The 23,462-nt window shown below is 40.1% G+C and overlaps 1 protein-coding gene across 5 annotated transcripts in view; it reads right to left on the reverse strand.

Annotated features, from left to right (window-relative positions):
• macrod2 (mono-ADP ribosylhydrolase 2) overlaps nt 1-23,462 on the reverse strand; it is a 353,444-nt gene that overhangs the window by 307,866 nt on the left and 22,116 nt on the right. The window lies entirely within an intron of this gene.

The raw sequence follows: 23,462 nt of genomic DNA on the forward strand, positions 1-23,462 counted from the left end.
TGTTCCAACAAACACAAAGAAGAGACTATTCCAACCCCTTCAAAATTCAATCTCTGGCATGAAACCCTTTCCATTAAGGGGCCCTTTGATTGGCTCAAAACCCCTTGAATCAGCTTTTCAACTGCATAGTACATCTGTCTTTTGAAAGAATTAATATCAGCCTAAGATACACTATCCACACTCAGTGGCTATGCAAATCAAACTCATACTGACAAGTAAGCTTGAGGCTACAAGATGCCAAAACGATCGTTTAAAAAAAAATCTTTTTAATGGAAAAAATCCAAATGAGGCTTTGGCAGTAAAATGTGCAACAAGGCCAAAATTTTAACCATACAAATGAATGGGCCAAACTGTCATCAAGGGGAATGTCTTGTACTGACACCTGTTAAATTGGAATATTTTGGTTTAATAGCAGATGCACAGCGAAGAAAAAAAAAATGCTACCGTTTCTGTCAGGGACATCTAACTATGAATGAAGTCATGAACAAGTACACACACTTCATTATAGAACATTGGGACAAGCTGTTTTTAATGTGTTGTCATAGCGGGAGATTTACATAAGCCATTGTGTGTCAAGTTAAATTAGTAAAATATGTAAAAATGTTTGACATGGAAAACTGAAATCCTCACTGATGCCTGTGCCACCTGGTCTTAATCAGTCATTATCCTAATGAAAACTACGCTGCAGTGGCTCAATATTGTTTGAAATGAAGGATGAAAATTCAATACTTCGTCTTTGTTCGGCTTCATCTCCGAGACAGGGAAAATGAAAATCATTTGGCATGACTTCAGACAGTGTGGTGGAGTCAAACGGCTTTGACAGTGAGCATTCATTAAAAACAGTGACTGTAACTGCTTAATAAGCAATGTAGAATTAATGTGGTGGAAGGGGAAGAGGTTGATGTATGAGGATTATCTATATACATGGTGACCACAGCTTTTCCCATCAAGAATACACATGTAGATGTGTCTCTAAGCATCTCTAGGTGGCAGCAGTATAATTATTCCCAAGACAAATATTTAGATACAGTTCCAAAGATTAACATTTTAATACTTTCAACAGTCAGTTGAACCATTAACAATCATATTAGCAGCCAAGTACTTGAAGAAGACAGCATCTGGGGGGTAACAACATTCCTACAGTGTTTTATCAAGACAGACGTGCGGTTTTCATATCAGCAAGGACTATTAGGTAATTCATTTATGATGCTGGTATTATTCACAAGCTTTAATATTAAACTCATTCATTTGTTATAATGAGCATAATGAACACAATGGAGTGCGAGGGTGTGTCAAATCTGTCTTGGCTCATGAGGTAAATATGACTCACTCAGGGAAGCAAGTAGGAGGCAGTCATGAGGATGAGAGTGATGTGAAAAGCTAACTCTTTAGCTGCCAACTGATTGATGACCTCACAAAAGTGATACAGTTTGGATCTCAAGGTTCAAAAGCATAGCTGCAATTACTGCTTACCACTATAGGTGCAGCCAAAGGGAGCACAAGACAGATCTTTAAGGTGGCTCTTTAAAAGTCACTATAAAACTACCCGTCACTAAAACGCCAATAGCTCGACAAAGACGGTGTTTTATGCGGTAGGACCAACAAGAAGAGATGCCCTGAGGATCAGGACCCAGAGCGCAGTGAGAGGAAGACACTCCTGGTCTGCTCCATACAGTCATTAACCTTTCTCCAGCAGGGAAGGCCACATGCTTTTTTTCCCCCCGTCATTCAATTCACACACTTCATTAACAAGCTCCCTTTCATAGACTAATTCCCGTTTCAAATTCGCTCTTTGTTAATTAGAAGCAGGTTTAACCTCATAAGGAGCTTCTATTGTGTTTACTTTTTAATAATATTGCCCCATGTAAATGAATTAACACAAAAACACAGAGTCCAGGGCAGACACTTCAAAACGTATTGGCGAGTAATTGTGAGTGTGGACGCAAACACATTTGTGCTTTTTCAGTCTAAAAGCCAGTGTCTTGTCTTGGATTTGTCTTCTGTTGGTGTTCCTAATTAACTCCTGTTTTCAGGGGGGATTTAAAATAGGCCAACGAAAAGACTCACTAAAGGGAGAGTTATAACGGCTTCCTCATCCAGTAAATTAACCTCGTCTGCCTTTTCACCCAAAATGTAACAGGTTTCTAATCAATGTTAGCTCTAGAACACAATCGTGAGCTTTGATGCTAAACATGAGGTGTGCGCTGATAACAAAGTGTCAGAAAACCTATCTCCAAAACCGCAAGAAGCTTAATTTTAGAATATGGATTCCCTTGGTGTCAAATGACACAATGGTCAAACCACCAGCTAGCATGCAGCCTGTATCAGAGACAGTGAACATACGTAAAGAGAACAGCTACAGAACACTCAACACTGGTACATCTTAAGGCTTCCTAGGCTGAGTGAATCCCACTCAGTGGAGAGAGCTCTTTTATCTGCAGGTATTTATCATCAATAGCTGAAGGAGAAGAACAGCTGCACTTCTTCATGTCTCTCTGTAGTGCTTCTCTGTCAGAACTACAAAAATCATCACACGTGCATATGGTGCTTTTCACTTTGCTCTGCAGAGGTCTGGACTGCAGCTTTGCATGTCCACAGATACAGATTTTTTTTTTTTTTTTAAATTTGCGTTTTACTTTGAGGATACATACACATTCTGCAACAAGGATTTCACTTCTTTCACCTCTAATCACTTGAGTGTGCTGAGTGTGAATCACTGGAGATAAACCAGGGGTCAAAGGTGAATATAAACTTCTTTGATATTAATGAAATACATATAAATGAAATACAGTATAGATTAAAGGGAAGCTGCTAACAGCTGCTGCTGCTGCTGCTTCCCCCACATACAACTTTGCACATCATAACACTGGGGAAATATTCGCTACCCTGTCAAACACAGCAGTGGAAATTTCCATATTAAACATTATCCTTCTATTCAATAGCCCAAATGAGTCAGTCTCATTTTGATGAGAGGGGAAGAGAAGGGAATACGAGCCATTTCTTAATTGGCAGTGTTTGACTAGCACTGCTGACACCAGGGGAGAACAGTCAGTGCTGAGACACAAGAGCTGTTTTGACACACACACTGTATACATTACAATATGGTATTTTTTTTAAATGGAATGTCTGTGTTCTTTGTACAGATTTTATTAGATGCTTCTTTCCTTTCAACATACAAGATTACGTCACAGAAAATAAAGAATTGTCATATGTATTATTTATCTGCGTGTGTTTAACAGCAAGCAGGATAGTTTTAAAGACTGTGTACAGTAAGCCGAGAAGCATGCAGCAGACACATTTTCCAATTACCTTCCATACAGGGTTTTCATTAAGTACTTCCACATAAGAGTCTGACTGGCTGCTCTTTGTCTCCACAGCCGTCTCAAGCTAATCAAATTCACAAGCCGTCTCAGCAGCCATCTCAGTCTCCCATTATCATTAATCTGGATGGCCATCTCATCGGCACCGTGGTTAACGAACAATGTTAGGGCTAGAGATTCAATTTTCTGCAGTTAGCAATTGAATTGGTGATCAATTGCAGCATCTCAGAGATGAAGGATTGTCAAAGCGGGGTCTTCCATTGTTCCATTATCGGAACGCTCAGATGAGCACCTGATTCCCATTAATAAAGCGTCAGTACAGCTGCTGTGCATCACAGACCCGGCCAACAGAGTAGCTTGCCCTCTCAGTTATTGCGAAAAAGAATGGGAATGAAGAACTAAGACGACTTCTGATATATAGAATCTGGTGCTGCCTACAGTTTGTGCTCAGTAAGGGAGGAGGCCAACAACACAAACATTAAAAGAAAATGTATTATGTGGGGAATAAGATATGAGACTTCGTGCTGCGGGACTGAAGGAGACATACAATTTATTGTAATGATGAGAAGTATTATCAGTGCAACACGACACAAAGAAGAACAAGCAATTGTTCAAATTAAAGTAGGGCAGTTTAATTATAGTTACAGACCAACTAATCAAGGCCCCATTGCTTCTGCCATAGATGCAGAATTCAAATATTTCTCATAGTATGCAATCAACCTTGTATTGAAAAAAAAAGAAAGATCCATGCAGCCTGGGCAGCCTCTTTCATCATATTCCTGTTTACACATACACAAACAAAACAGAGAGCACAAAGGATGCATATGAGACATGAGAGACAAAGAGATGAAAAGGAGGAGGAATGGAAGAGACAGCAGTGATAACAGCTGAAGGATGCAGTACACCACTTCATTCTGAATCTGCTACAGCCAGAAATAATAGCCTATAACACAGTTGTAACGGAAAGTAAAGAAACATGTCTACTTTCCCCATGGAGCGATTGTTAATGTAATTCAATTTATTACTATTAAAGAGGACTAATGCATTATACATGTAATGTTTCACTTTAATAAACATGGTGGTGCCGTTTATCATGAAATTATATAAAAGTATTGTAAAAAAAAAAAAAGGGCAGCATTTAAAAACTTGCTATCCTCACCGTGAGCCTGACAACATCCAATAAGTGGGTCTTGCGAGCACAGGGAATAGAATAGATGTTGTGTGTTAGGGGAGCACCAACCCTTTTCTCAGTGCTGCAGAAGCTACAGTGTCTGACTACAGCGGGGTCTATTGAGACAGAGTGCCTGCCAGAAGAGCATAAGACTAATAGCATGCTGCCATTTCTGCTTATATTGTTACACTTGCCCCGAAGGATAGCAACACTGCTATGAAATTACACCACAAGGTGTGCTGTTGTGACATTTTGGGACACTATGTGGCACAAACTCACATAAGCAACAAGTAGTACACTCAATTCCGAGGAAACAAAGAGTAATAAGCGTATTTAAGGTTTTGATTATTTCAGAGAAAATGCATTATTTTTTTTTAAATCAGATAAAAATAATAATAAATGCAATCAAGCTTATATTACCAAAAGTATAGTGAGAAGTTGTAGAACTGAAAAACACAACTTAGGTTTCGATTAGCCACAAATAACAACCGCAAGTTCTCATTATTTCAAAGAAACACTGCGACAATTTGGGCATTACCTTCTTGAGGTTTGAACAACAATGGCATTGAATAGAAATAATTGTTGATGAAGTTGTTGAAGAGATAAACAAGATTTCACAGCCAGTTTGATTTTATCACGGCACACAAAGACAGAAGATGAACACAGAGCCATGAAATTCAACAACACAATGTTCCTAACACTGGTTTCCTTATCCTACACACTGACCCCCCCACACCCCTAACCCTGCTTTCCATTCAACCCCTTGACTGTCCCAAAGAGGAGGGGGAAGGGAGATATGAAAGCACTTATTTGTTGGCCTTTGTGCAGCGAACTACTATGTCTGTGCGCGTGTTGGAGTTCCTCTCCAGCTCGCCAGCATACTTGTGGTTGTTCGCACTTGTATCTTAGTAACAGCACAAGGCAAGCAACATTTTGTGGAGGGTCTTACTGTAGACATAACTGTGGACAACAGGTTTAAGGAGCTAATGCTTGTCTCTAAATTGAAGGTACAACTGAGGACGGCGTGTAAATTAGTCCAGTTTGTGCCAAAGGTGTGTTTCAGGTTAGAACAAAAGAATGGGGCGAACAAAAAGAGGCACTTTCCTGTTTATTTCTGGATGCGTGTGAATGGAGAATGGTTGCACCAACTGAGCATGTATATACATCAAGGTACCCTTTGTACCTATTGTACAGCCTCAGTGAGTGTCTTATTCAGTCTCACTTGTTTCCTGAGCTTTTGTTTCAGCAGAGTTTGTCACCCAGGATAAAAAAGGTATGAATAAATATCAAAAGCAGATGTGGCTGCCAACAAAATGACATTTTCCTTTTAAGGTCCAACACCTACACACAACACAAAGGATCCTGGGGAAAATAACATGTGTAATGGTAATCAAAGGTGGAGGACAGGATGTGCAATTCTAAACTTATGAAACTCCATTTACCAAACCCAACACAAAAGGCAACATATGACAAAACCATCTGTGACGCACTTGTAGCGTGTATATAATTTTAACTATAAAATGCTTTAATGCTGCGTGAACTGCAGTCACAGTTGAGGAGTAAGATAGTGAAAAAGAGAATAGGGAAGCTAATGTCATTAGGATATGAGGGGGATGTGGGTAGAGCCAGCAACCACACAGGACAGTGGCGTCCCCTCTCCTACTCTGTTGGACATAGACTAAGACCCCCTTCGTAGGCACTGTGAACTGATCCTGATTATCCCAGTGGGTCTAATCCTCAGGGGCCAGCACTGCCTGGCTATTTCCCCCTAAAAAGAGACTCACTTCAGTGGACAGAGAATCCCAGACACTGTGCCCCTAAACTGTGAAAACTCTCATCACAATGGGGACTGAAGAACAGAAAGAGACCCCAAATCCAGCCTCTACCCTCACCCACCCCACACTCCCCATCGTCACACTTGGGAAAGCAAAGGAGCAAAGCCTCATCCTAGGAATCCTGCCCAATATCCTGGGATTAGCTGCAGACCCTCTCAGCGCCCCTTCTCTCCCTCCTGCTAAGGCTAATTCAGATTGAACTCGACTGGCCAGACGCATTGTAAAAGTCCCACCACAGAGGAGAAACAATCAAATAAACTAAACTTTAATCTCTTATGAGCTCATATCTCTGTCTCCCCTGCCTGCACTTAAATCCCATTGAGGGAGAGAGAACCACAGTTTGTTAAATACAAAAGGCCACATGCAGGTACACGCCCACGGTCAGATATCAGGAAACACTCTGATGAGTCTGATGCAGCAAGATTTTACAGGAAAATCAATGAACAAATCCAAACGTGTTCTTATAAGATGCATTACTAAGCTATTTGAATTTGAAACAAAATAAAATAGCCTATAGCCGGCTGTTTAAGTATTTATTTCATATTTTAAACTCATGCACACTTTCTCCTTCAGTTCTACCAACAGACTGCATGGTGGTAATTCATAATTAGTAATTAATTTTAAAAAAACACACACACACACACACACAGGTGCACATTGAAGGATGAGTTGAGCTCCTTTGGTAAAACATGCAACTGGGACCTCAAAAGCAGGCTTTGAAGGGTGCTAAAAAGCATCTGTGGAAGCCATGGGATGTGGGTCCAGCTGTAAAAATATCAGTGCGCCTGGGACTGCCACCCATGCAGCAAGCGACTATGTGTTTCTGCGTCTGTGAGACTCCCGTTGTTACCATCTCCATATCCTGTCCTACCCCCTCCCCTCCACTTCTGCATATAGATTCACATTCTGTGAGGTCTGACTCTAAAGACCATCATTCAGGGGCTCATCTGGACTCTCAGAGGTGGGTAGTAACCGATTACATTTAGTGTTACAAAGTAAAATGAGTAGTTTTATCTTAATTTATGATCATTGTTTGATAACCATGTACTTCTTTGTATTAGGACTGCATTTACTTACTTTTGAACCTCTTTGTTGTTGTACAGTGTTAACACACCGGCCTGCTGATTCCAGGTCAGGTTATCCTACAGCACCCACACCTCTACATAACTCTGTTCAATGTGGGAATAAAGGCTGAAACTAAAGCTTTACACAAGGAGAACATTCATGGCCTCACTGTTTTCTTTTTCCAATGTGTAGTTTGGCTTTCACACAGCGCTAGCAGGTAATATTAACAGACCACAGAGCCCAGTGCAGCAAGCTCCGACTGTGAAAGCTTGTCTGAGGTCTATATCTCAGAGAACCACATAGACTCACAGAGAGCAGTAAGTGTGTCTGTTGTGCTAGTAGTAATACATTTAAAAATGCATGCAGAGCGTATGCATCAAACCAAGTATTTTCATGCTTTCTGTGTTTATGTAAAACGTAAGAAAATACAGCCTGTATTTAATAAAAACGTATCCCATCATTTTTACAATAACTTTAGAAATGCTGGACTTCATCTGCTTACAAATAAAAAAAAAAGACATAATACATCAGAATTGTACAACCTTGGCCTTGAATATTTTCTATTTTCTAATTTGTATTTTCAAAATTACCTGCAGATCCTGATACAATATTGACAACAAAGTATAGTTAAAGGATATAATAAAATAAAATATTAAATCATTTAAATAAAATAGAAGCTTTTTGTACTTTTGACAGAAGCAAGATAAACGTAATTTGATTTTGAGTATAGATTTTGGCACCTCCGTCACAAATACACTGTAGACCTTGTGTTTTCCTTTTCTCTGTTTCACCCATTGAAAGAGTGCTACAAAGACCGCAAAGAGATTACCAAAATTGATAGCTCCTCAGCAGAAATCGCATTACCCTTTATGCTCTATCAAGTTTATTTTGCCTCAAAGGATGCCTCTTTGAAAGGTATCCTGCTTTTGAAATTATATTAGACACATACAATAGAGGTGAGAACATCAAAACATCAGTCAAGTGCAAACGCTGTAGAAAGCACTGGCAAGAGAAGAAACAAACAGAGAAGTCATCCCCTGCATTATAAAATTATATGAAAAAAAAAAAAGACAGCTGCAATGATCCATCATGATTAATTTGAGGTGGATGGATTTGGCTGTCAGATCAGATCCATGGTGTGTGCAGATCAGACTTACAGGCACTGTAGTTCAGGGAAGCCGTGTAAGTCTGAAAGGTCTCTTTGGGTAGTGACCTGACATCTTTTGTTCTATAAAAAGGCCAATGTGGACTTCAGCCACATTGAGACAAACACAAAGCATAGCTTTTAATTGGGGTTTTCCCAGGCAAATGGCCAGCAGACATTCCCAGTCTAATGTGGCACCTGCAAAAACTGTTTACACATATTGGCGTACATCCTGCTTTGCTGTTTGCTCGCCAGTCTTTTCCTGTTATGGTGGTTTGCACTCATGAGTTTGTCTAGATGCGAAAATGTAAGTTCACACACAATTTGATGACTCATAAGATAAACCTGTAGGCATAGGTAGTGAAAGAGGTAAGAAAAAGGACAGACTAGAGGAAAGAAAGAAGCAGAGGTGCAGGACTCTCAGAGGGAGTGGATTTTTGTACAGTAGCATGTATGCAAATCTGGCCATTGGGAATACATTCTGGCTCTACCGCGCCCTATTCTGATGATGCAGTTCGAGGCAGTGGAGGAAGAAATTGAGTTTAGTCAGATAGAGAAGCTGAGTTAACATGTGGCCTGAAGGAAAAAAGAAGGAGTCACCTCGGTCCCGTGGGTAGGGTAGGAAAGTCCTCGAGAACCCCAGTTAAGGCCTATAGCTCATGGGAGGTGGGCTGTGGAGCTCAGATGATTGGACCTTAATGACATTCAAATATACAGTCCACTGGGTTGGAGGTGGTAGGACAAATGTGGGATCTAAAGCTTGAAATGCTGAAGCTCTGGGGGTCAAAGCATTTAAACATTGCCATACTTCTAATGAGAGCCAAAAACTGTTTTCTTCCAGTTTTACCTTCCCTGATGGATGGCTATCCTTGGAGGCCTTTATCTGCTGAACCTTACTTTAATAGCTGCCAAAGGCAGACTGTCAGCTTCCTCTGACCTGAATCTGAGGACTTCGTGAGAGCAAGCAACCAGAGAAGCAAAAAGGTGGAATGGGTGAGAGGAAAACGAGCAAGGGAGAGAGAGAGGATGAGAAGGAAGGCCGAGAATTTCACAGTGAGTGTCTGAAATCTCCCCTTGGGTATGAAGTTTTAACTGAGGACTGGCAGCTCTACTCTTCTATTCATTTCTACTCTTTGATTCTGTTTATGTCACCAAGACATCCAGAGTAGGAAGAACTTTTCAGCATAGCTTTGTTTGCACATTTTGGTGACATATCAGTGGTAAATGAGAGATGTGACAGCATTCTGGAACAGGTGCAGAAATATGAAAGCCTTTCTTCCTTTAAATAAGTGAATATGAGCAGCAAGAGTGGAGACTTGAAGCACTTTGCTTCACCCACTCACATCCTTTTTTTTCTTTTTAACAAAATTATTTTTGAATCATTTGGCTGTGTCTGAATAATAAACAGCACTTTGAAGTTATTAATCAATTAAATATATTTCCATTAGTAGAGGTTGTTAATAAAATTAACCTGTCAATAAACTTAGTATAGTAAATATATTAGTCCGACCCTGAAAAAAAAATTACCTGCCCCAAATACAACATGACAGCTTGTGGACCTAATCAGTAATGAGGAGTCTGCCTGTTCTGATTGGAGTGCACCCCTTCTGAGCTTGAATAATCCTGCTTTGGTTGATATCATTAACTTGTGCCGCTCCGCTTCTGATGAATGAGTGGACACCAACTGTCACTGTCTGAATGTAAATTATTTGCCAAGCAATTAGTCACATGAGCTCAGCACAGTACATCATAGCAGATAAAACCCTTCTTGTGTCCACTGACACCTTACACACAGTTTTGGGTTTTGTCTTGTCTTGTCAGGTTAACAATAACATGCTTTAGCTGGATAACATAGAGAGTATAAGTCAACTGTTCAACTTCAATGTTACGGTTAGGGCCTGAATGTGATACCTCGGCAACCAATTGTCCAATTTGTGTTTGGTGTCCAACACTGTACACATAGTATTTGACTGTTATTTGAACTTTTCTGTTCTAAAAATAAGCAAGTGGCCTATACATAAATAGATAACTTTTCTCTCATTGGTACTGTCAGGGATTGCATCTACGATGTAATGTCAAGAGCATTTTTTTTTTTCATGTTTCCTGTTTGTCTTTCTGCGAACAGGCGCATTTCCTGAGTCTCCAGATCCTGCACAGAGAGGAATGTATTTCCAAAACTGTTGTGGTAGGATAAATAAAAGGTGGGAGGTCCTGTCCTCACCAGGAAAGTAACAAAAGTTGCAGGAAAGTTGTGGCTGTCAGTACAAACCTAAACCCAGAATTATACAAAATAATAGAAACAAACATAGCATAAATCAAGCAAAACAACGGAAAGACTGAAGAATCCTAAAGCAGCAGCTCTTTTTCTGCTATGGGTGTCAGTAATCCACTGCATGGTATAGCTGAGACTTTATATGCTGAGTCAAAGGTATAAGTGCATGAGTAAAAACAGGCTTCTGCAAAGACCCTCCATATTTCTCAGCTTCTCAGAAATCTTTCTTATCATATGGTGGGTGATGTCTTCCAAAACCACAGCCACCCCAGCCGCAAAGATTAAGAGAGGATCTGCTAGTCTTTCGTGTCATGTTACTTAAAGGCTACATTGGTGCTGGCTGCCTGCCTCAGCTCAACTCAAAGACTCGTCAGACACACACACACAGCAAGACTGCGGTTCCACTTTATGGTTTGACGGCAGAGAACCAAAACAACCCTGCCCATTCTTGCAATAAAAAAAAAAAGGCCAGCAAACGTGAAAAGCAAAAGATCTCCTTGCCTGAGAGCGTGTGATTTATTCATGGCCTTTAGATTCACCCTTTCAGATGCTGGATCATGTGAAGCAGAGCATTAACATCACATGTGCAGGTGCTTTTATGGGCTCTCATCCATTACTGCCGATTTACATTCCTTAGCAAACACAGTGCTGTAACCAGAATGTGCTGCAGCCAGGATGTGTGAGAGGGGGTTAATCAATACAGCAGACAGGACCCACATGTTTGTGCCAGGTCATTTACCACTACCGTCACACGTCTCTAGAACCTTTTCCTTTCAATGGGTTAAAGTCCTGTGCTAATACAATAGAAGTCATTTTGTTGCTGGGCACCAAAAGGATAAAGAAACATAGCAACTAAATAAAATATGATTAACAGAGGGGGGAAAAAGAATCCATATTTTAGCACTCTGTGTCTGTGCTGAATTCTTACAGGATTTGAAACTTGTGAATATTTCCCTATATTTCTGCTGCATAGGAAAACTGATATTTTGGGCTTGTATGAGGTCCATTTATGCATGTTTACTTATCAGAAACACTGGGGAGTGGGTGTTTTTGTGAGCAGAGTGTGGGTGGGGAAGCATCAAAAAGGCCAAATGAAGCACTTCCAGTACCACTGAGAGATTAGATGGCAGACTCTAGCTTCAAGATATCACTATTGATTTCCCTTTCTTTCTCCCATTTCTCACTCTGAGGAAAAATAACTTCATTACTGTTCTAACTGACTCATCGCTGCATGGAGAGAGAGAAGCCATATATTTTCAAGACAACCCATCTGAGAAATGCATTTTCTCATGACATGCAGCACATTGTCTGGCTAATAACAGCAACAAAGCCGTTTGTTTCGTCTCTGACCAGGCCCATGCCTGTACCCGCAAAAAAAAAGCAGATTATTAAATTATGCTTATAAGAAGATGTGTTTTTGAGAATAAGCTTTTTTTTTTTTTTTTTTTAATGGAATGAGAGAAGAATTGCCCTTTCACACGCTGAATAGTTGTATTCAAATTTACCTTCAGCTTTGGGAGAAAATCATCTTTATTGAGGCTTTTTTCATGCTAACCTCAGACTTTAAATTCTTATCAGGCCAAGTCAAATTTAATTAGAGCTCACACTTTTCAAACCTGAATCTTGTGGCTGATTAGCGGGCCGCTCTGACTGTTTGTCTCGGACCCTCATTGATGCCTAGGAGTAGTAAACACCACATAACAAAGCAGAAGACTCAGCAAAAGCTGCTGCTCCAACACTTACAACTACATCCACATTTAATATTTCATAGTAGAGAGTTCATGATTAATGGATCGTCTTTGAGTCGTAAAGAGGGAAATTTAAATTGAATCCCACAAGCAGCAGAGTCACCTTCTCATACAAGCCTCTTCCATCTCTCCATTATGTAAGCTTTACATAACATGACTTTTTCTTGAGTATTCCCACAAATCGAATGTGGCAGCTTGGAGGAAAAAAAATAGGAAAAACTGTCATGTAACTCACAGTTACAACTGAGCAACTTTTCTTACTTTCCATGCAGAAAATGTGAGGAAGACAAAGCATGGCACTGACTTAAAAAACAAGACAATCAAGAGGCGCATCTATAAATATTAGTTTATGCATAAAGCAATGTATCTATCCACGGTTTTTCATATATTAAGCACAGTGACATTTACCCTAACTAACAAGAAGTAAAATGCCACCATTGTTAATGCAATTTATTTCCATTTGTATTATTGTTTATTTTGTTTTTTGCCAATACATGTAAAATATTTGGAGGCAACTGGCTAGAGAAATTACAGAGACACGTGTCGAAACTAATGTAAAACATGGAGCTTTGCATGATGTATTTTAAGAGCATCTTTCTCTTTTTTCTCAGCAAAACATGTCAGACCTTTCAGACAAAGAGCAGCAGCATGAGGGCAATATGTGGTAGTGCTGTACCTGCTGATTGAAGCTGATGTTTGCATGGAGTCAGGTAATAGGATCAGACTGCCCAGGCGTCAGAGAGTGCCTGCAATTTTCCTCCAGGGACCGTCAACAAAAACCTTCTGCAATTAGGGTGCTGAGAGACAGAAGAGACAAGATCCATTTCTGTCTCATTTACACCTGCTGTCACTTACCTTTACTACTAAATGTGCATTGAATCCATTCTTTAAGTGCACTGTAGCCAATTTACTTTCATCTACATATACGTCTTTAAAATGTTCACTCCACTAGCCTGGCACTAGCATAATAAAGACACTGCATATGCAATGCACAGATCATGGCTGCATTGCACTACCAATATCACTGTACTGTACTAGATAGCATGCAAGAACAACAGCATAGTACATGTCAGACATGCCTTTCTGACTATTGTGACCAACAATGTTATAACATAAATCACATGACAACATGACAGCAGGACAGCTATCAAAAATACATTTTGTATGGTAAAAGTAAAATGTAGCTGCGATTTGGAAATCTTCAAAAGCAGCAAAACAAAAAGTCTGTCATTAATATGGACGCCTTTATAAGACGGTCTGCCAGCTGATACTGTCTTTGCCTCGTGTGCAGTCTGTGTCATCTGACTGCGGCTGCTTCAGTGCTAAACACCACACCGCTGTCGGTTTTGGTGTGAATCTTACACAAAAAAGTAATGTCAAAAATAGATAAAACTGCTATCACATGACTAAGAGCCATCTCATCAATCTTACTACACTTCACACTACTGCAGACGTTATAGAGCTGAGCATTTGGTTGTGATCCTCCTTCCTCCACTGCTTCATTTCACAATCTCTCTCTCCCTTTCTTTTCTCTCACACACACATTTGTGCTCCACTATCACTCTGATATGTTTCCATACCATAAGCCCCAGAAGTTATGTTACTTTCATCTTTGGCATCTCCTTGAACTGTAGAAACTGCCTACTGCTCTGCAGAGCACCACATTTTCAGTTTTAAATTTTTACATCAATTTTTTTCCATTAAAGCATTGACAATTTTAAACATTCTAAATAGCTTAATACTCAAAGCAACATATGCACAATTCTATAATAATAATCAGCAAAAATTATCAATAAAAATGTAAAGTTCGATAAATAAAAGTGCATTATTTTGAAAGGGTGTCAGATCTGGTGTGTTTAAGCTGTATGACTCAATGCTTACTCTGTAGTAGTGTCTATATATTTTACTATACAGACAGTGAGTGGGTGGATGCTGACATATTTGCATACTATCACAACTGCAAACTGTGCTTTGAATTGTACAGCCAAGACAGTAATGTGTCCTCTATGTGATGCACTGACTCCTAAGGCAGCCAATTTGACAATGGAATCAAAGCAAGATTGCTAGAGATGCCTGGGACAACTTTAACTAAATCAAGCTGTAATATATCATATCATATTTCATTCTCTGCACAACAACTAAATTTAATATGGAGCTCTTACAAGTTTGCCTTTTCAGATTTCTATTAGAGTATACATCCCGAGACACAAGCCGAGTCAATCTAATCATGTGTAATATACCACAGAATCTATGTGGTCAAAAGAACAACAAAGATGGATACCTTCCTCTGCTACGTGCAGACCGGCATTAGAGAATATTCAGTGTCAAGTCATCAGCAGACAGGAGTTACAGGTTCAGTCAACACTCACACAGTATTGAATTAACCTGTGGTTCAATAAAGCAATGCTATTTCCCCTCAAATAGTTATTACGAGAATGTCTCTCAAATAGAGATAGAGACCCAGCTAATATAAAAGACCTTTTATTAAGCTAGATGGTTTGTAATGAAAACCTTGTGGGGCTGCATCAGTCAGCCGGGTCAATAAGACCTGTCTCAAGCTATTACCCAATACGAATAAGATGTGTCAGGGTTCAATGTGGCTGGCTCAGACTTATCTTTTGTCCTGTGGGCACAGGAAAAAAACACATGGACACATGAACACGTGGATAGGAAGCCTAAGTGCTTGCATGCAGCCATTTCAAAAGATGAATAAATGTTCTTTTTCATTGATAAATGCCTTTGCAAAGGGTAGACAATTTTAAGAATGTAAAACACACGTGGCCTTTTGACCACACGTGGCTGACAACACAAAAGTGTTCAAATACATTCAAAAACTGTCTTAGGTTTAACTTTATTTCAATTTTAGTGTATATGTACCAGTAGTATCGGCCATGTCCAAATGTGAACAAACAATATTTCATTCAAAAAAAAATGTTTTTTTTATCAAAGATGTACAGAAAACAAGAAACACCTACTCGATTTGAATAGAGTCAGAATATTTCCATAAGCTTAAAAAAAAAGTCTGTCGCTAAGGTGTCTCTGTGCATGTAAATATAGCTATTAAGCATTAAATCATTTTATAGGGAGATGCAGGTAAGCAGAAAATAAGTACTCTCAGCTCCACCTGCTGCAGATCTTATAATCAAGAAGCAATCAGTGTAAACTCTGCATCGACCTCCCCCGCACTGCTGTCACGACAGTCATAACCATTCATTGGACCACCAGAGGGCACATAAATAATGCCAAGAGCTACTGATGGTGGCAGAAACAAGGCGCATTCTCTTTGAGATGTATAATTATTATTAGTAGACTATTCAAAATGGAATTTAACCACTCTATTTGTGTTTATTTGGGGTTTTGTTGTGCAAACAGTAAAAGGTGAGGTTTTGTTTTTTGCTGTACATGAACTCAGGTTTCCTGTTGCTACCTAACCATTCTCAGTTTCTTTTACAAAAGAATACGGAAAAAAAATTAATTAGCACTCACCATTAAGAAAGTAAATGAATGGCTAAACTTAGCATCTATGAATAGAATAAAGGGGAAATAACTTTGTACTGATGGGCAATGTTTCAAACTAAATTGGGTCACAGAGCTCGATTTCCTCACTGAAGGGTTAGATGGCAAGCTTCCTCCAAAACCACACACAATGAAAAAGGCTGAAATAAGCAAGATGGAAGAAGATATGGAGGGCCCGAAAGCTGAAAGTTCAGCAGCATTTGTTTTCAATGTTTAATGAGTCACTATAGTACCTGTAACCCACAGAATTCAATTTGCATTTTCAGTAAAGCAAGTAAAGTGTATCAGAATGTGGTATTCGAAGACATAATAAATAGACCAATTATTAAATGTTAAAAACAAGCGGATGTTACAGCCCATCCTCACACAGCTGGTCAATTGTAATGGGGTCAACTGGACAGTGTTTTATGACGCTGTGTGCTCCTCAGGGTGAATAACTGCATGTAAAAAATTGTTAAAACTAACCATGTTAGCCATGAAAAGTGAGTAGAAATGGCACAGAAGACACAGAGCGGAGATATTTGCTACATAATGTGTTTAACATTCTGAAACCCAAAACACATTTAAAATGTCCTCCTTCAATCTTTTTTCCTTCCACAGTAGCCCAAGATTCATTGCACATTGGTGACAGTTGGCTGCAAATGAAATGTTGGTGGCAGAGGATTACATTTTTAAAGCAAGTATCACCTGCAGCATTTATAGTTAGAGTTGCTTGGTAACAGTGGCAGCACTTTGCGACAGCTGGCGAAGCAAAAACAAAGTCCTCCTTAGGCTAAAGATTATTATTTAACTATGCTTGGTTTGACCTTTGCGGCCTAGAAAGGCTTCTTAAACTCTGTCTTTCAAATGAAGCAGCCCCTAAATTCAGATGTAGCTTTGTAGCCGAGTACCACGGCCAAACAACAATGTTCCTCATTAGCAATCAACCTGTGAATGTGAAGGTGTGTCGAGATTTTACCTTGCCTCAGATGGAGAACCGAAAACTGCCACACAAAAGACAGTAATGAAATTTTTTTTATACATTTTAAATGACACAAGATTTATAAAGACACAGACAAAGAAAATGAGTTTTGTACCAATAGAGAGGCACCGTGGAGAGAGAAGCACAAGAGACACACACACACTGTAAATGCACTTCTAAGAGAAGGAGGCAAATTAACGTGTAGCAAAATGAATGCAAATATATGCAGATTCCTTCTATCAGCCTGTACTCTGTGTTTTTTTTTTTTTTTTTTAAACCTTTGGTCTTTTAAAACTGCAGGCAGACAAACAGCAAGCTGTTTAAAATTCATGAAACATTTATTTAATTCATCGGGCAGAGACCTTTCCTGACAACCTTTTACTTCTCCCACTCAAGCTCTGCCAGTCTGACATTCGTCAGGACCACATTGGACAATGATGTATGTTCCATGACAGATTACTCTCTGGCATCATTCGCATCCGTCTCTTGGGCCTGCTTTGATCAGGGGGATAAGCATTAGCATCACCCACATCACACACACACACACTTACTTCAGTCTGAACACCACTGACTTAGATGTTGGACAAATTGTGACAGAGGGGGACTGCAGAGTCCAGCAAATAAAGGTATGCACACACACAAAAGCACAAATCACCAGGACATTTGTTATTACCAATCTAATCCTAGATCATAAAACATGTCTGCACGTCTGTGTGTGATTTCCTAAAAAAAAAAAAAAAAAGTGAAAAAAACAGGTGAAATTCAGCAGTGGCCTGCTTAAAGAAGCAGGTTTGTCACCAAAAGGTAACCGGTCTGATCCCAGCCTGGATCTGGGCAAGGATCACTGTTATTGTTCACTTAACCTGCAAACTGTTCAGTGGCCAACCAGCACTGTGATCTCACTTTGCTGCTGCCATGTGTGCATGTCCAACTGTGTGAGAGTGGACGAAAGTGCAGCTAAAAAGACCATTAGTTACCTTGGTTTAAAACCAGGGAAATGATAATAAACACACAGGCATCAATTTTACATATCCTACAAAATGCACTGTCCAAAAAGCTTTTCTGGCTGTGTGCTGTATTTCCACAAGCAGGCCGTGACCCTGTCACTCCACAGGCTCAAGGGTCTAACCAGTAATCATGGTTATTGGAAAACTAAAGGTTCAATTGGGCTTAATGGCCACTCTGACAAATCCTCTGATTCTTCTACTCATCTTCCCTTTCTTCTTTGTGCAGAAGCATGACTCGGACTCAGCCCATCGCTTTCACAGCCCATCTCATTCCCAGCTACTGGTAGAGCCTAAGCCCAGCTGTCCATCGGGTTTTTCTACTGTGTGAATGACAAGGAAATGCAGTGAGAAGCAGTGAACCACTGAATGTGGAGGAGCTTCTTCAAAATCCTCTGGGTTCTTTTCTTTAAGCCTAGGCTGTGTAAAAGTCCATCCACGCCCTCCATGACTTACCCCCCCCCCCTTCCTTGTGCACTAGCCCTTTAACTAGTTCCCATTCTGAGCTGCTCACCCTTCCATGCTTCCCTTCTCTGTAAAGAAGAGATGCTTTCCCACAGTTCCCTAAAGACGTGGTCAGTGCTTTCTACTTCCACAAGACTATGGGTGGTGTTAGAGGAGGTTATAAGGCACCCTCGTGCTTGTTTGTGTGGATTTAGCTCAGATGCCGATCCCTGGCCATATGGCACCGGGAACAAAGAGATGCAGAAGTAAATGCTGAGATTAACTTGAAGCAGCAAAGTATTTATACACACCCAACTCATCAACAGTTTGACCCCCATGTCACAAGATTTCTGTAAAACTCAAATACCACTTAGGGTACCTGAGAAAATAAAGAGGGGTATTTAACCCGGAGGGTTGAGCAGATTTCAGCCATCTGTTTTGAAGAGCTTAACCTCAGACAGTGTTCCACTGTCTGGATGTGTGTGGTGACAAGAAGAAAATCAAACACTGACTCAGGGAACAATGACGCATGTACAGCTCCCATTGCAGTCTTTGCCTCGTGCACTCACAAGAGATGAGCCATATGTCTCATTCCTGTTTCACATTGTACTGAGTAGGGGTAAGCAGGCCATCTGGGGTAGTGGGAGTTTCCACTAGAAGAACTACTAAGCATTTCTGAGCATGCTGCGTGCCTCAAATCATGCAATACCATTCTCATGCTTTCTTTTTTGAGTCAATAAGCAGTAGCTTGATAAAGGCAGCTCCAGTGTATACGTGTGTAACAAAAAAAAAAAATATAACCCAGAGCCCATCTGTCTCATTTTCCAGACTTTTTTTTATTATTCTTCTCACTCACTCACTGATAACAGGAACATGAATGGAGAAAACTACTCTCACACCTTCCATTAATGCCTGTCCTGCAACTGAAAAGGCTTTGTTGTTATACAATAAAATGCATTTAAACAAAAAAAATAAAAATGTGGTCATCTGTCTTTTTTGTCATCTTATACAAACATCCAAAACAACATCCACATCCATCTTTGAAGTTGCATTATTATACAATGGTGCCTGTTGACAGGTGTCAGAGGGATTGTGTGCCATGAATGGCAAATGTCATGGTGAAGTGAGGGATTACACTGTATTACTTTCTGAATAATTCTTCAGAGCCAATAGCTGTCTAGTGAAGGAACAGTAATCTGCTGTGGCCAGACCCCATCTGGACTGACAGCAGCTTAGTTCCACAGAGTTCAGATCCTGTACTGCCCAAAAGGAAAACTTGGCCTACCATGTCACAGTCCATCAGAGGCCTGAAATTTGGCTATTCACCCCAGCTAATGAAAGCAGCTCCCTATCTACGCCACACCTCTGGCCCACGACCACAAATGACAGCCATGTTCATTATGAGCAAATTTAAGCACCCCTATGTCAGGACCTGCCATGCGAAAAGACAGCTGAGGCTAGCTCTCAGAGATGGGGTGCCTGTCTTTTTTTCCCCTCAATTTCAGAGCTCCCTGAGCCTCAGGGACAATATAGCCATGTGTTTGATGTACTGTGCCACTTTTCTCTTCACTGGTAGTGATAAAAGAAAGGGTATAACATCGCTTTTATGTCTGGCTCTTATTTATTCCACCTGTAGGCCTACTATTACATGAATATTGCAATCCAGATACATTAGTTAGATGCATAGTACGTGGGCTGTGGCTTTGACCGTTGTTTTCTTATAACACTGTGCTGCTTATCGTGCTGGCAGACAAGGGAGTAGAGCTTTGGGTGGTGTGGCAGCTAAATGAAGAAAATGTAAATGCCTCATTCTGACCCTCATCAACATACATTACACTGATTCTCAGGGGTGAAAACACTATCCATTTTTACACTGTCCATTTTCTAAGCTTTCAGTGAACAAATTGGTCACATAATGACAGTTATCTATTTAGCAGGCATAAAGCAAACTGATTATGTAATTAGGCTAGATAGTATAAAAGGATGTTTTATTGACCAATGTGTCAGATCAGGTGGATAAATAAAAACCTAAATTGGCAGCTTTGGAAGGTGGAATATTGACTCTGGTCAAATGGCTCATTGATTATTTGATTATAGCTCTCCGTTGTGATGAGCTGATAAACAGAGTGGAATTTGGAACACAATCTGTGAGCTTGGCTGATTGACTAAAAGACACTGGATTCATCAGATTAGGGTGAGTAGCTGTGGATAGGGACTAGAAAAAAAGAACTCTTTGATCTTATCAGGAGCTGACAATCTCTGGGTTTTATTATCAAATACTTTAGACATTATGTAAAAAAATATGATTCTTGCACTGCAGCTAAGAATGAAAACAATCGCCTTGAAAAGAGCTCTCACTGGTTTGTAATAAGGTTGCCTGGGTCTAAGGCATCTCCTCTGCCCATGCCTTCGATGCATGTTGACAGCCACAATAAGAGTTGTAATAGCTAAGCATTCAGGGATCAAATTAATTCAACCCTCATGAAAACTTTATGAATACACTCTGAGGGACTGAATATAAATGTGCAGACTCTGCAGAGGTAGTGCACAGTGGAGGCAGGCGGCATCAAAGTAAAAACATAGTTGGATAATGTTTTCCTCATTTTTACATAATACCTTCTATTAAGATCATTATACTTTCTGCATTACTAATGCAACGGGTTTAATTGGTGCAAGAACACAGACATGCGTGGCTGAGTTTTAAACTGAAAAATGGGCCTGGCCATGGGAGGAAAAAAATAACTACTTTATTTTACCAAACCACTTCCTAGGCACCACAATGTGACACAAGTGCAAAGAACAAACAATTGTTCTCACTAAAATAAACTATTTGTCCATTTCCCTTTGACTCTAACCTCAGAAGAAATGTCAATATCTTCACCTTGTATTCTATTTTAGTCAAGTACAATAAAACTACAACTGAAGTTAATTCTTCTGAGTGGCACCACAGGAGAAAAATCCTTGTAAACATGCAATTTAATTGAAGCCTTGGTGGGTACATTTACATGCACAGCAGAGTTTCCTTACTATTTAGGATTCCAACCATCACGTCCCATTCATAATAACCCACTTTAAATCATATGCAAATTTCCAGAATCCTGAATGTAAGAGCTAGGTTTTTTTTTTTATCTGCTAAACTGAGGTGTGTACCGTATATACAATTAATGTTGTGTTTTATGATGAGCACAATGTGATTTCCGTGGTAATGTTCTGATATCTTTGTTTACCTGGTACAGGAAGACTGCATGTATGACAAAACTCCATACAAGGCATCACAAATACTGTGAGGATGAAAAGATTATCACATCCTTATCATTCTTTGTGTAAAAACAAAAATTCAAGACTTCAAATAAAAACACGCACAAATCCATCATTTCGCACTTTAAACAGATCGAGAGAGCTAAGCATTTTACTTAAAATGCAAAGCAGCTTCAAAGAGAAACATAATGGATTGAGCAGGAGGGTAGTTTGTAATTTTTTCCTGCTGTTGAATTACTGGGTGGAGAAAAGAGGAGAATGAGTTATGGAGCATTAACCTCTTTATTCACAATTATCCCTCTGCCTCTCTCGCGCTCACTGGTTATGTGTGTGTCTCTCTCTCTCTCAGTCTTGTATTACACACCGCTTAATGGCACCAAACTGACCAATGCTCCCTGGAGGCGTCGTCTGTCAGACAAGTGCCTGATGGTATTTTTTCACAACACCCTTCTGAATCCTGAGAGAGGGGTAAAGAAGCACCTTGATGATATCACTGATATTAAGTTTCAGAGAAGTCATCGCTCACCGTGTGAGGGGCAGGGGATAGAGGTGTGCGAGGAGAGGGCGACTGGGGCTGATAAGAATCTCTTTGTCCCAAAGTGATGACCTGCACCGCCGGGTCAACATCCTGGGGAGCTAACTGGTGTGAGGTATATTTCAACCTTGGAAAGGTGTTGAGACATTGAAGGGTGGTGTAGAGAGAGCTATTGAGTTACTCTGATGGGGAAGGCTGTGGGTGCATGTTTGCCTGATAGCCAGAGGCATCTATAAGAGGGCCAGCAGCTCTCGTCTTTCTCCCACTGGTGCCTGTTCTGTATCACAAGCGTGTGACACCTGCCCTCTCACACCTGACTAACAGTTGAGAATTGATGTTGATAAAATGTCAGTCTTCACACGCAACACAACCAGAGGCACACGCAGCTGGGCTGCACAAAAAAGGCAGGTAATTAATAATAACTGGAAGGTCTATATGCTCTAATGCTAGAAAGTAGATCGATTCCTACAATCTCTTACGCTGCCCAGGTTGCTACACATGCTGGAAAGCTGTAATACCATTATAATAGCTGCTGACAATTCTTTTTTTCGCACCAAAATCTGAAAATACAGGAATTCTAAAGACTCTCCTTTCATGTACATCCATTCCAAGTTACTGTAATAAACCCCTTTTGCCAAAGTCATTTCACCCGCTGTCTCCTAGCACCCAACTAATTGAGAAAACTGATGAGCTCCGTTAACTTGCAAGTAAGCCCTTTTGTTCTACCTGCTTGCTAATTCCTTGCAAGTCTCCATCTTTGTCCACTTAAAGCTAAATCAGCAATTCTCAGGCATATGAGCTCCTGATGACCTCCCAATGGTAAGAAGAAAAAAAATGCATTAAAATCTCATAATTTGACTGGAAACTTATGACCATGCGCCCTGTAACCTTTGGGAAATTTCTGCACAGTTTCACAGACAGGGTCATACAGTATGTGGAGATAAGTCCCCTTGGTAAATTATTTAAAAAAAAAGGGGGGGGGGTTTAAAAGTTGTTACTCCATTCAGATATTTCATTGGTTTGCTAGGACATTCTTGTATTCCAGCCCTTGAGAAGAAGCCAGCCATAAAAGCATTTCATTAGTTTGGATAGACAGAGCTTCTGATTTGTAACATGTAAAGTAGTTTCTGTTTTCTATGCTTACAAGTAAATAGGTCAAGGACAAAACCCATAAATGTGATATACAAAT

The sequence above is a fragment of the Parambassis ranga genome, chromosome 15 (genome assembly GCF_900634625.1).
Source record: "Parambassis ranga chromosome 15, fParRan2.1, whole genome shotgun sequence".
NCBI classification, from domain to species: Eukaryota; Metazoa; Chordata; class Actinopteri; family Ambassidae; genus Parambassis; species Parambassis ranga.